Below are 13801 nucleotides of genomic sequence, written 5' to 3'. Positions count from 1 at the left end.
AAACCTCTCCTCAGTCCGTGAGCCTCCTTCCTAGCTTAAAGGTAGCTGCGCGACGAATCTTTCCAAGGAAGTTACTGGGCGAAGAATGGGCGCTTTCATCTACTCTACGGTCCGTCGCTCTCCTTCCTTGGACGTTCCCACACGCTGTGCGCTTAATTTCGGGGGCGCCTCAATTATCACCAATTCAGAGGTTCTCCCACCGGCTCCACTAGGCGCAGATTTCACTCCCGCAAGTACCGCGACGCCAGAAGCACAACCCTCGCGATGCCTTCAGCGGCCACCGCAACCCTGATGCTATCGGCATTGGAGATTTCACCTCAAGCAACAGGCAGGCGAGCCTTCCAACGTTCTGTACTCGCACTTTCCGCGGATGCTTGACCTACCGAAGGTTTGCAGGACTAGCATTGCCATGTGGATTCTTCAGCTCGAGAATAACTTCTGCGTTAACAACATGTGACCAACAGTTGCGCAATCCCCACGTAAGTATTCTCCATCGCTTAGGAGCATGGCGTTGTGTGAAGATAACCTTTAAGGGAGGAAGCTTGCCGTCACACGTGAAAGTTGGATTTTTTCTCATCCAGTGCGACCTTTTGTTCCGAAATCTCGTCAGTGCCGTAATTGTTTGAAGATTGGGCATGTAAGCGGTATATGCAAAAATTCTACTGTGTGCCCAAAATGCGCTCAGCAGCACAGCTCTGATGTTAGCCGTGTGATTGCCTTCAAGTGTGCAAATGGCTCTGGTCCCCATGAGGCGTCGTCGAAAGACTGCCCGAGACACAAGACAGAGGTGAAAGTCCTCAAACAAATGGTAAGAGACAACGCAACGCCAAAGTGCGATGACATCGTCCCGACTGCAGACGATCTTCGTCTACTAAAAATGCTGATACCGTCGTAGAAAGACGCGACTTCCTGCAGCTTGGTGCTCCCAAGCATGTCACCCGCATTGACAACACAGTGTCTGATGACGCGGTGAATACGTCTACTGCAAACGCTTCGCCTGCTCTTCGGGCATAAAGTCCTCAAGCAGAAGAAAGACCCGCTGTGGACTACCGACGCGCCAATGACGACACAAATTGCGTGCATGTTCAAGACAAGCAAGTAATCGAAATCATCCAGTCTCTAATGAAAGTCGTTCGCCTGCTGATAAATGATATATAGACGTCATCTTCTCAGGGTGCACTGCAAGTGCTGGATGGTCTGGATTCGGTTCTTGCGAGCCTCGAACAGCAAACACAATGTCTCTACCGCCTCAGACGTTCTTCAATCAAGTCAAACAAGCGACAATTATGCAATATAATGCCCGTGGACTGAAATCCCGTATTGCTAATTTTGAGCAATACATTTTCGCCAAGCAATTCCCCGTTATTGTTGATGAACTGAATCTAAAGAAACCCGTCCAGCTCTCAGGCGATGAATCTTGTGTGTAATCGACTTGTAATGACATTAGCGAGGTGATCATCTACATACGGTGTGAACAGACTTATGCTGTTCATCCAGTGCGGACTCATTACAGTAATCAGTATGTCTGCTTGACGATGAAAAAAACACACACTTGCGTTTACTCTAGGGGGCGCTTGCCTTTCTTCACAAAGCCGATTCGACAGACAGAGAGCTAGTGATATTTTAGATACAACTCCAGGTCCATATATTTTTGGTGGACACTTTAACGCGCATCATTGACTTTGCGGAAGCATGAAGGCAAATTCCAAAGGAAGAAACCTCGTTTCCTTAACCTGCAACCATGAACTTTGCTGTCTAAACGATGGCAGTCCCACGTTTCTTCGCGACCGGATGTACAGCAGTTGTTTAGGCTTAGCTTTTCTCTCGCGATGTCCCACTGGCAGCGTCCACCACTGGTTCGCAGATATAGAAACCCATGGAAGCGACCACATTCCTACCTACCTGATATTGAAAGGTCTAACAAAATTGGCTTCATAATATATTTTAAAAATAGATTGGCCCGTGTTTAATCACTTATGGAAGATGCATGCTAAGAAAGCTTTTCGTCCTCACTGAAAATTAAGATCACCGGGGCCATGCAGGATGCTATACGATCATTTTGGCCATTGGAGAAATACACGGATTTTGACGCGGAAATATAGCGCCTACTTGCAATCCGCCGGCGAACGGAGCGACGATACAGACGGACTAAAACAATTTACGACTTTAGAGCGGCCAGATGAATTCAACAGAAAATTCAGCATCGCATTGCTGTGCTGCACAAATCAACGCTGAAAATATTTTTGAGTCTCTCGATCCCCGTAAGGCTCTGTCGGTTGTTTGGAGTGTATCCAGAGGTAATGGCTGGCTTTCGACGCGGGCGCTCGCCAATAGATAGGGTTATTAACCTTTTAACGTATGTAAATCACCAGAAACACCTGAAACTATTTCCTTCGGCCTTAATCCTTGATCTTAAAGGTGCTTACAACAGTGCAATTCTGGACGCCTTAGAAGCTGTAGGTATTGGTGGACACGTCTCTAGCTTGGCACGCAGCTATTTGAATGGAAGATGTTTCTTTATTTTGACTCAAAATGTACCAATGCCGTCTAGTTATACCAGTGGTGGTGCACCGCAAGGCCGAGTACTCAATCCTGCCCTGTTGAACATGGCGCTCGTTGGTCTCGCCGATTCTTTGGCGCAAACCGTACAGCTGTCCGTATATGCGGACAACATTTTCATATGACCTTCAGGAGTGATACGCATACAAGTGTGCGTACGCCTTCAGAAGGCTTCAACGGCCGTGTCAACTTATCTAAAACAAGGCCTGGAGCTTTCACTAGAGAAATGTGCACTCGTCGCATTTACTCGCAAAACGACGGCCCCGTATGCGTTGCGGATTAATGGCTAAAATATAGCGTACAGACAAACGGACCGATTTCTTGGCATCATCACTGATAGAGACTTGTCTTGGTGCCCTCACGTCTTGTACATAACAAAGAGTTTGGCCGCCATTGGAGACCTCGCGTTTCTCGGCGGGAAATACTGGGGTGCTGCAGTGCCATCAATGTTGCATTTATATAAAGTGCTATGTTTGGGCTTCCTGGGGTCCAGCTTACATATACTAGCAAATATTCGCAGACTTCAGAGTGTACAAGTCCAAGCACTAAGAACTTGTTTTGGTCTTCCAAAAAATAAATAATCGATTGCGACAGTGGCCATTGCCAGAGGTTCTCCTATGAGAATATACATTGCTACAGATGTCCTGAGAGCACACATCCGACACCTGACTGGGATTCTTTCGCACGATCATGATTGCTTGCCAGCAACGACGCCTCATCCAACATTTGCCAAACGCATTGTGAGACATTAGTCCTACTTGCGAGTGCCGTTCACGCCTGCTACACGATTGTCAGCCCCATTGCGGTGTCTGCACGGGCCGCAATAGCAATTGACAATTCCGGGCATCGAAAAGAAAGCTGGAGCGCCGTTGCGAGCTTTGAAGTAAACAACTTTGGAACGCACTTACAACGTGCACAGATTCCGGCAACATGTCTACACAGATGGTTCGGTACAATTCAACAGCAATGCTGCTGCAGCTGCTGCAGTCATCATCCCGGCAAAATCTAAGGAAATCAAGTGAGAAACTTCGTGTTTCACCACATCAACGGGTGGGGAGCTTGCGGCACTCCGTGCTACACTTGATTTCATTAAACAGGAACCACTGCAACAATGGACAGTTTTTAGTGACTCCAAGGCAGCCCGTCAGTGCATACAAAGCCCAATGCGACACGTACCTAATGAACAACTGCCCTCCGAAATTGCACTCAGCGGAAATGATCACGCCGACGAAGGCACCCGATGTGCACATGAAAGGCGTTAATGTGTCTTGATTCCGCTTTCGCGAACAGACGCTGCGGCTGAGCTGCGATTGATGTCTCGTGAATGTATTTTGCCCCTGTCAAATTCGAACGTTTTCACCATGTGTCATTTGCATTCGTTGTCTCCAGATGTACAGATGCGTCTACCGCCTGGGTTACCACGACGTGAACAGACCATGCTGTACCGTCTGTGGCTAGACATAATTTACAAACTCTTATGTCTTCCTTATTGGAATGGCCAACAGCCCCACTTGCAAAACATGCAGCTGTGGTGAGACGCTCGCACACATACTATGTGTCTGCCCGCGCTATAGTGCCAAAAGGCAAGTGGTGTGCAGAGTACTGGTACTGGCAGAGTACGGGTCCTTGCAGTCCCTTCTTGGTGCCTTCTTCTGGTCGGGCCGTACAGAACTAGTCTGTCGCGCGGCGCTTGGGCAACCACGCTCTCGCGGTGGGTTCGCCTTCCCATCCGTGTCTGTCCGCTGCCGGCTGCTTGCTCTGCAATTTCTGCTCCGTCTGTTACAGCATGATCAGTGTCCAGCGCGTGAACTCGCTTGCTATTTCCTTGGCACGAAAATTCGCTACATGTTACCGGGCGTACACTTAAATCACGGACCACAAGTGTTAAACGCACCTACATTTTACTGTACTGCCGTGGCATTCTATCGCCACATACAACAGGTATGTCCCGATGTAGACGTTCTCCAAAACCGTGTAGTAGATACTATGTCAGCCTTACTACTTCCTCTAGTTCCCCCAGCGCGCCTCGCACGTTCAAATAATGTGTCGTGGGATGCGATAACGGCGTCATTTTTGCCTGGCCACCTACGCGACTTCATGTGGCGTCTAGGGTGGCAAGTGCTTCCAACTCGGGACAGGCTTGAGCGGTGGGGCGCTGTCCCATCTTCGCAGTGTCCCAGTTGCCCCCTTCAAGAATCGAATAAACATGTACTGCTGCAATGCGTCGTTGCCAGGGTATTTTGGAGGGCCGTACATACTGGATTTCGTGGCCTTGGAGTTGACCGCTTTGTTACATCTGGTCGCTGCTCACGTGGCCGCTTCGCGCGACTGTTAATTGCTGCGGGGGCCTTCTGTCTATGGCGTAACCGGTGCGAGGCAGTTGCCATGGGACGTCGTCACCGCGCTCTATTTCCACTTATGGGGAGGCTCTACTCTGAGCTACTGTCGTTTCTGTCGGAGGAGTTGTTCTTCCTTGGAGAAGAAGAGTTCCTTCGACAGTGGTCATGTCGTTTCCTGTCGGTGGCTGATGGACGCGTATGGCTGAATTTTCGTCCTGTCTGGTTCTTGTAGCCAGACCATCAGAAGTATTCATTTAATGCACGTAGGATGCAGGTGCCCATGATTTCTGTGTGTGTGTCCTCTCGTATACATGATCATTTTTGTATATACACATCTCGTGCACATCACTTCAAAATTGTGTAAAGTGTTCTATCACATCATCATTGTACATAACCATTGTGTACACTGTATATATTGAAAATCATTTTGTACATGTGACATTTAGTTTATGTGTAACTGTGCCTTTCCGTGGGTATACGTGTTTATATGTTGGTGCGTGAGGACTCGGACATTACTTACGTTGAAAACGTGCTGTGTTTCGTTTCTTACATGTTATCGTCCCGGTGGAATTGTGCCGTGATTATGCCTCGGTGTTCGTATCGTCTCTTGTCGAAATAAACTTTTTCTAAACACACTGGACCAATTATACAACTGTTCACGATCAGAACTAAAAGCTCTAGGGCAGTGCTCCCAAAGAACATCCGTGCAGAAGGCCTTATTCGTGATTGTAAGATTCCTACGGTCTACGGGCCTTCACGATAGACTTTAAGAACGCCGCCCCCTACTACTTTATAGTATACGCGGTTTGTTTGTGCCCGTCTCCCTTTCTCTCTCTCTACTTCTTCCGCTTTCTTTCTCTTTTTATCCCCCTACTCCCTCACTCCGTGCAGCCCAAACTAGCTCTGGTTAACTTCCCTGCCTTTCTATGTATCCTTTCTATCTTTCTTAATGCGAATAGCATTCTTTGCCTATTTCAGCCGTTTAGAATCTATCTATCTATCTATCTATCTATCTATCTATCTATCTATCTATCTATCTATCTATCTATCTATCTATCTATCTATCTATCTATCTATCTATCTATCTATCTATCTATCTATCTATCTATCTATCTATCTATCTATCTATCTATCTATCTATCTATCTATCTATCTATCTAATCTTCTAACGTCAACCCAATGCCGCAACTTGTCTATCTGCTTGAGCCACTAGGTACGCGCTCCAGGTCGTGATGTCATCATGGTCGTTCCATCTTCGTTCCAGCTTCGGGATCTTGCTTTCGTCATGTCGTAGTCATACAGTTGTCATGCATTCGTTGTCACACCACTTTCGGGATGCCGTTATGGCCGTTCAATCATCGTCATTCCAGCTTCGTGATCTGACTTTCTTCATGCCGTCGTCGTCAAGCCAGGGTCCAAGTTGTCAGACTGGGCCCCTAGGTATGCGGCCTGTATTGTGATGCCGTCATGATCGTTACATCGTCGTCATACCAGCGTTGTCATCGGACTCGCGGCGTGATGTCGTCATCACGCCTTCATCGTCACACAGTCATCGTGATTTCGTCGTCGTCACGCTGTCGTTTTGTCATTCACGTCAGTTTAGTAACGTCATCCTATTGTCGCCATACCGCCTCCGTCGTTCTATCAACATCACTGTTTATTCGTCATCGTATAATCGTCATACTGTCGCCATTCAATACTGATTATGCCGCTTTTGTCATGCCGTCATCGTCAGACAGTCGCTATCTTGCATCTGTTTACACAGTGTCGCTGTCACACTTGATGCTTTTGGGAAACCTAACTAGAACATTTATTCATGGTCGTGCCATCATCGTCAGTCCAGTTTCATCATCCGACTGTCGACACGCCATCGTCGTCATATATATGTCACCATATAGTCATTGTCACGCCATTGTCATTGCACACTCGTCATCATCCCATGTCCTCATGCCGTTGTCACGCCATCATTGTAATTGCGCCGTCGTCATACAGTCGTCGTCATGCATTCAGTCACACTGTTGTCGGGATGCCGTCGCGGTCGTTCTATCGTCGTCATTGTACCTTTGACATCCGACTCTGGTCACGCCGTCGTCATGCCATCATCATCACGCTGTTGTTTAACCATCGACATCAATTTAGTAACGTAATGCTTTTGTATTTTGTCAAATATGTTGTAAATCAAAAACGAATGAATAAAAAAAAACATCATCCCATTCTCTTCATGCCTTCGTCGTCATACCACTTTCATCAGTCCATTGACGTCATTCCTTTTCTTAGTCATTCTGTCGTAATCATGATGTCGTCATTTAATCATGATTGTGTCGCCGTTGTCATGCCTCGCTTGTCAATGCATCGTCGTCGGACAGACGCTATCATGCACCCGTTGTCATTCCGTCGTCGTCATGCCGTCGTGGTTGTGCTTTCGTCATCATTCCAGTTTCTTCATACGGTTGCTATCATACCGTGGTCATTAGGCTATCGTGGTCATAGAGCCGTCGTCATCTCATAGGACTCGTGTCGAAGTCGTCACTCGTCAACGTTATACCATAGTCATAATTTGAAAACTGACATGTCATTGTCGTTATGCCGTCGGCGTTATACCGCCTTCGTCGTTTCATCGACATCATTCCTTCTTCCTCATTTCATCGTCACTGCGTCGGCGTCATACAGTCGTCGTCATGCTGCCATGCTCATGGGTGATTTCGGCAAATGAGTGCCATAGCAAAGTGGGACGATATCAGTGCATGTGGCATATAGCCGAAGCAACGAAAGTCTCAGAATTGCCACTACCCGTGTTAAATGCACGTGACTTTGGGAATATTGTGTGACGCTAATTGCTCGAGCGCAATTCTTACTACCATCAACAGTCATCGCGAGATGAGTTCCGCCGTAATTTCTCTCTTGTTTCTTCGTTTGAGTTCTAAAGGTTTTTATTAAATCGCACGAAGAATAACTATAGCAGAATTCAGCGTGTTTAAGTGGACAATTGCCTCAATGGCGGACATAACTTCAACGACAAATCGCCATGTCCCAGGCAGCTAATCAAAAATATTTCCTAATAAGCTATCTAATTATTCACTTTAGGGCACGAGTGGCGGTTGCGAAATCGAAGCTGAGGAATATAGTGGAGTGATGTATGTTAGCAGAAATCCTCAGATTATCACCACTTTCGAGACACATTCACTCCCAAAATCTGCTAAATATGCTTTGACTTTCCACTTGACGCTTTTGGAAAACCTAACCGGTAGAACTTATGTATTTGGCAGCATATTTTGGTGACGGGTGTCCCGAAAGAGCTTCTAGTCTCAGGATTTCTGCTAAGCATACGTGACTCCACAATTTCTCACTTTCAACATGAGCCATAACATGAATAATTCAAAAAGTTACTTCAGACAAGTAAAAACCTTTCTTAGTGCGCAAGAAATGTTGAAGCAAGGAAGAAGGCGACAGGATAGAAGGCAAAAAAATTTCTCATGTGGGTAAATTCTAAATATCCATAGGAAAAGCGGAGCACCGCCTATACCCAGGAATTATGATATTGCCTCGGCGGCCCTATGTCGAACTTCACCGCACTGCACAAGTATAACTTAATGGGCCGCAATTTCAAAAATGGCTTTTTCAAAAGGCCACCCGCATTTCAACCACTTTCAATTAGCAACGTCGTGAAGGTATGCCCTTCTAATAACATGCATATTTACGGCACTTATTTGTTACTTTCCAGCTACGTTATAGCGGTTTGTTCTTTTTTTGTCAGAAATAAACGCAAACCACATCATCCACGCTACAAGCTGTCCAAACGCAGCCCCACTTTGCATCTGCTCGGGTTCGCGCACATGTGCTCTCGCGCATATGTTCTCTCTCGCACTGGTGCTACGCAATGTGGCCCACGTGGCGACCATCTCAAAGAGATAGTTCACGATAGAAGTGCACGTGCGATTGTGGCATCGGGCTGCTGGGCAGGGGAGCCGAGGCTCGACCCTAACGTCGGGTACGCAAATCAATTTCTTTTTTTAAACTGTGCGCTATTGGGCAAGACAGTAGCAGCACCCAGCAGCCAAGGTCAGGAAAGTCCGAGGAGGCTCGCAAAGAAAGTTTCGCTGTTAACAAAAAAAAGAAGCCCACCCACGTATGAGCACTTAGCTCTCAACGCGCGGCAACACGCAACCTTCGAAAGAGGCACAAGTAATACAACACAATGATATCGCAAGCGGAAGCAAGTTTACTGAATAATAAAAAGAAAAAAGAAGTACACCGGTGCAAAGCGTGGCCACATGCAAACAAACGTGTCGTTAGCGAACGCGGGCGTTGTTAAGAAACTGAGGCCTATTTGCAACTTTATCTCCAAATTTCTTGACGTCATCGGGCAGACGTGAATGACGCAAACAAGCACACTTACGTCTGGAACGACAAAGGCGAAGTCCCTACGGCTAATTTGTTGTTCGGCGCGCAGAGGACTAGCTAAACTCCGGATGTGTCTGGCAAGTCTGCAGGCATGCTGCACGTTCTCCAGCCAGCTTTCCTTTCGTGTTTTAGTTGTGGTCGCGGCAACGGATGCGTGTCAAGGAGGGACTTGCCCGAGACGAAAATAAAAAGGCATTTCACGCAATGTTGGTGAGTGGTGATCAAGAAAACATATGTACCACCGCAAGCACGCGAGTAATTTTCTGAACTTATTTCAATTTTACGCCCGGGGAGGAGAAAATCACAATTAAAACAGGGATTATAAAAAATTATAGCTGATTTGCTCATACAATCTTTAACAATCTCTATTTTAACTTTATTCTTTTAAACTGTAATTTAACTGTTATATCAAAAGAACATTAAGAAACAATTAATCTGGGGTGAATTTGAATGCTCATGACGCCATGATGAGTCCTGCACTCTTATTCTAGTTGCGCATTGGTTACACGAATAGTAAGCGCAACAGTTTTTTTTCAAGAAGGTTCCTTTTAAGATGGATCACAATAACATGCGTTCCGGAGAAAACTGCTGAATCCGTGAAACAGCGATTCAGCGATATGAACAACGTAATACCTAGATCAGTATCCCAGTTCTTTTTTGTCTGAATATTTGTGTGACATACGCTAACACTAATATTACCGGAAATTGTGTCCCACAAGGATCCATCTGGTCACAGCATTTTACTTATACCATAACAGGCACCACAGCAAAGTAAGCCTTTCTGAAATTACGCATGCTTGCAGCTTGGCATTCTGGCAGGCATCAAAGTGTGAAAACAACGCTAACGAAAATGCTTTTCGATAGTTTATTCCACAAAGCACTTCGGAGAACATATTTGTCTTAAACCAAGTTTCAACCAGAGAAACGCTACAGCGTTAGCTCTTAAGAAAATAGTGCAGAGCAGCCCGTCCCCTCTAATCAACTACTCGAGAAAACATGAAAAAAAAGAACGAAAGGAAAAGCAGCAATGCTTACAGAGGTGGGATAACTCAACGGCAGGGCTTGAACAGATGGTGCTTCACTGGAAGGAACTTACTGCGCGAACAAGCAATACACTAGCTTTAAAGAAAATTCAAATTTTTTGTGCAGTCGAAGAAAGCTGGGGTCTTATAGTTCCTTGTGATATTGTTGACATGTAATGTTCTCTGGCAGTTCTCTCCGGCATTGTGCGTCAAAAATAAGTAATTCGTTTAATTTAAGGCTTTGCTAACTGTCAAGAAGGGTTCAATGGTGTGACACGATGATAATTAAAACGACAATACTTTTCAAGATAAAACCCTAATATTCTTAAACACTTTGAACGGGGGCATTGTCAAACCTTCGTAGCTCAAGTCTGGTGCATTCCATCAAAGTAATCAAGCGTAAACTATTTTTCTCGTTATTCAACACATGATACCGGACGAACACATGTTACAAGCAGGTTTGCCATTCCCATCAGGCCCGTCTTACCTGCGGTAACATATGCCCCATTCGTTATTTGCTGACGTAGACAAGGGGTGAACAAGCAAATACGAGCAGTGTCTTTAGTAGTACCAGATACGTGTATACTAATCCATTACAGCTTCATAATAACGAAGAGTAATTTAGTGCCCTAGCAACAACTTTTCAGACAAAAACGCCCTCAAGACTTGGACAAGCTGTTCGCAAAAATTGAATTTGGTAGAGGTGGGGTGTGATGCACTTCAGCTTTGTTCTACGTCAATCACAAGCAATGGGTTCAGTGGGCGAGATCTGGCGGTCGCGGCTCATGGAGTCCTGGAATGAGGACTCCACCCACGCCCAGGGCTCGTCGAAGGAGCCTCCTGTTTGTCTTTATTTTAATAAATGTCTCTTTCTCTCTCTGTGTAGTCTTGCCATGAAGATAAACAAGGCTGATAATGATGATTATGACACAGATGACTGTGCGAAAGATTGAAATAGCGAAATCTTTCACTTTTCTTTGAAGATATATGACTGTCGAGTATAATGAACAGATTTTTACTACCAAAAATTAACGTGAGGTGCAACAACACCGATTTACAGAGACCTAATCTGGCTAGTCTGCTCATTATATATATATATATATATATATATATATATATATATATATATATATATATATATATATATATATATATATATATATATATATATATATATATATATATATATATATATAGCACCCGCAGTAGTGGCTGTGGCATTGCGCTGCTAAGCCCGAGGACGCGATATGAAATCTGGCCTGCGGCGGCTGCATTTCGGTGCAGGCCAAATGCAAAAACGCCCGCGTGCCCGGCATTCGGTGCACGTTGAAGAAACCCAGGCGGTCAAAATTAATCTGGAGTCTTCCATTATGGCGTGCGTCATAATCATATCGCGGGTTCGGCACGTAAAACGCCAGCTTTTACTTATATCTGTAGTTCATTATTAGCAACGAATCATCACTATATTATAGCTGAAGTTGACTAGAATGACACAGAGTATTAAAAAAAATTGCAAGTGGTAAGCAGCACAGCAGTCCCCTTTCGTCTTAGCCAACTTTTATCACAGCAGTACAGGGCTGAATAGCTTTCGATAAAACTGCCTCATTTCATAAATTTTGTGTGATAGGAGAATTTACCAGTAATATACTGCAATTAAAGGTCGAAATGCACAATAAAACAGTTATGTTTATTACATTACAGTAAATATATTACTTGTATTTAATTGGTTTGGTCTCGAATGAGGAATTGGGCAGGGATCGCGCGTGACTGCACGGTTCTTTAGAGCGGTTGGGAACGCGCTGAAAGCTGCCAGGTCTACATTTTTGCAGCCACCGTCTGTCAGCATATCATTCATTGCGAACCATTGAATACTCCATGCTTCTATAGCTCACGATAAACGTGGAAGGCAGGGAGCTAGGCTTTGATCAACCCAGTGCATATATAAAGAAAAAAAGATAAAATTCGTCAAGGGAAGACTCCGTGACCTTAATAGGATCGAGACCCAAACAATTTTTAAATGTCGACATCAGGTGAAACATTTATGCGGCATCATTTAAGCAACTTGGTACACTAAACTTGTCGGTTTGGTTCATCAATTTCTGGGGATGACAAATTATTGGCACCAAGGCTTTAGTACAATACAGAGAAACGTAATGCTTGCTTACGCTCCTTGTTCGTTCGAACCAACAACTGTCATTACTTAGTTGCCCATTGAAGCAGTAATTTACGCATAACATTGTCAAATATAGTCCATCATCACAAGTCAAGATATGCCCTAAGACGAAAAAAAATCCATCTATATATAAGGATACAAAAAGCAAAAAAATGACACAATTAAATGATGCCGTGCCTTTCCTTCCCTGAGTTTATTTCTCGGTTAATTTACATTCACATAAAGCTAGAAAGACCAACGTAGCCGCAATTCCGAATCAACAATCACTTCCCTCTCTGCAAAGACTTCAGGGTGATGTAACCAAGGACTGTAAGAACTCCGCAGCAGGAGACCAAGTCGCAAGAAATCCTGTTTCATTCCGCACACGAGCAAACCATCCGAAATACACGCATTCTTTTTTGCTGATACAGGTGGCGCTTTTGAGGACCTGGCCACGTAAGCAAAACACCCTAGTTAAAACGTCGAAAGACGATGCACATATGCAAAATAGTTTTTGTTGTGAAGAAACCCGTTGCGTGCGGACGCCATCGCGCTGCCGTCACCACGCTTGCGCAGGCACCTTGACACGTTGGCGCGTGTTACTGCCGGTCGTCCGCGAGAGTATTTTCGCAGGCGAAGCAAGGATCCACGGGGAAGTTTAGAGATTGCTGGAGTACAGGTTCCAGTCATAAAATGCCTAATGGCCTCACAATGACATAGTGTCTAATGACCTCGTTTATTAACCGGAACTGTAAAGAAACGAGGCTACTAAGAACGTTAATTACTTAAGAACGTTAAGAACGAAAACGAACGAAATTAAGAACGTTTCTTAATTTCGAGCGTTTTTACGTAAATCAATCCACATCGAAAGAAAATACTGCTGTTGCGCATATAATCTCTCAAAGCAGCCCGATCTACATATATACCTCGTTCGTTCCGGATATAGACAAAGCCAACGCAGTTTTATATGGAAACTATGTGAAACAACATCAAGCGTGCAGTGTTGTCTGTTATACCTGTGCAAATATAATCTTAAGTTCTGCGTTTCTTTATAGAGTCCATCGTCATTTTGACGCAACCTTGCACATTTTATGTGTTTCTTTTTGTAAGTTTAACTGGTGTCGCATTGGAGAGATTCTGCGATGCTATATTGTCACGCACTACGGCGTAGTGGCGCGACACTCGCCGGTGGCGTCGCTGACGAAAATAAGAAATGCCGCGCAATACGCCCAGGCACCTGCCAAGGGCGGCCGCGTAAACCCGCTGCTTCGACGTCCATCAGCACAGTGGCGGGCCTGATACAATAAATTGTGGCTGCGGCGACGACA

Source organism: Dermacentor andersoni, chromosome 1 (assembly GCF_023375885.2).
Source record: "Dermacentor andersoni chromosome 1, qqDerAnde1_hic_scaffold, whole genome shotgun sequence".
NCBI classification, from domain to species: Eukaryota; Metazoa; Arthropoda; class Arachnida; order Ixodida; family Ixodidae; genus Dermacentor; species Dermacentor andersoni.
This window is presented reverse-complemented; position numbering follows the sequence as displayed.